The 1,215-nt window shown below is 48.1% G+C and overlaps 1 protein-coding gene across 1 annotated transcript in view; it reads left to right on the top strand.

Annotated features, from left to right (window-relative positions):
• CACNA1A (calcium voltage-gated channel subunit alpha1 A) overlaps positions 1-1,215 on the top strand; it is a 287,057-nt gene that overhangs the window by 112,296 nt on the left and 173,546 nt on the right. The window lies entirely within an intron of this gene.

Raw genomic sequence — 1,215 nt, 5'->3', positions numbered from 1 at the left:
GCTGGTTCCTCTCCTGGCAATTCTCATGGTGCAGCCAAGAAAACATCTCTCCTTCCGGTCACGTTTTCAGAGCCTCTGTGACAGGAGGTAGGGGAGGATGGGAGAATCCACCTGTTCCTAATCTGCAAAGTATAGATGGGTCTCAAGACAGCTAAATTTTAAATACTTTTAAGTTTATTTATTTTTGGGAAAGAGAGAGAGCACAAGGGTCCAAGTGGGGGAGGGGCAGAGAAAAGGAGAGAGAGAATCCCAGGCCGGCTCCAGGCTGTCAACATGGAGCCCGATGCGGGGCCTGAACTCAACGAACTGTGAGATCGTGACCTGAGCTGTGATCAAGAGTCAGAAACTTAACCCACTGAGCCACCCAGGCGCCCCAAGACATCTAAATTTTAATGCTTATGAATTATAATGTGTAGTCTAAAAATATCACTAACCCGGCAAACCTATGACTTCAGAACTTGTTTTGTTTTTAATTTTTAAAATTTATTTTTGATAGAGACAGAGCAGGGGAGGGGCAGAGAGAGAGGGAGACACAGAATCGGAAGCAGGCTCCAGGGTCTGAGTTGTCAGCACAGAGCCCGACGCGGGGCTCAAACTCCTGAACTGGGAGGTCATGACCTGAGCCGAAGTCAAACTCCCAACCGACGGAGCCACCCAGGCGCCCAGTTTTGGTTTTGTTTAAGATGAAGCTAAGCAAAAAGAGTCAGCAGGGAAAATAGGAAGCAAATAGTAGCCTGGCAAGGAGATATGGGAAGAATCGTGAAGGCAAAATGCAAGTGATTGAAGCCTGAGAAACTTCGTAACAAATTGGAAAACACCCGTGTAGGGGCTCTGATGGAGCGGGAATGGTAGCTTCATTCCAAAGGCCGTAGACTATCACCCGGAAGCCAGAACTGGCAGGAGGTTTAGTGAGGGGTTGTGGGCCAGGGCACTGACCATTTGCCAGCAAATGCAGAAGTATTATTATTATTCCTATGTTTTAGCAACCTGAACATCTGTGCTGGTGCATACCAGCTGAGAACCATCATGGGTGTCAGATTTGGGGGTGAGGTTGGTGTACAGGGTCCAACCTCAAAGGCGTTGAGTGACGCGTGTGACAAACATACCAAACAAACCAGTGCTTTCTGGTGGAATTTTCTGCACTGATGGAAGTGTTCTATGTCCGCGCCTTAGTCACTGGAATGTGGCTAGTGTGGCCGAGATGCTGAATTTGCT

Source organism: Suricata suricatta, chromosome 12 (assembly GCF_006229205.1).
Source record: "Suricata suricatta isolate VVHF042 chromosome 12, meerkat_22Aug2017_6uvM2_HiC, whole genome shotgun sequence".
NCBI classification, from domain to species: Eukaryota; Metazoa; Chordata; class Mammalia; order Carnivora; family Herpestidae; genus Suricata; species Suricata suricatta.
Note: the sequence above shows the minus strand (reverse complement) of the source record. Positions and strands in the feature narration are given on the sequence as shown.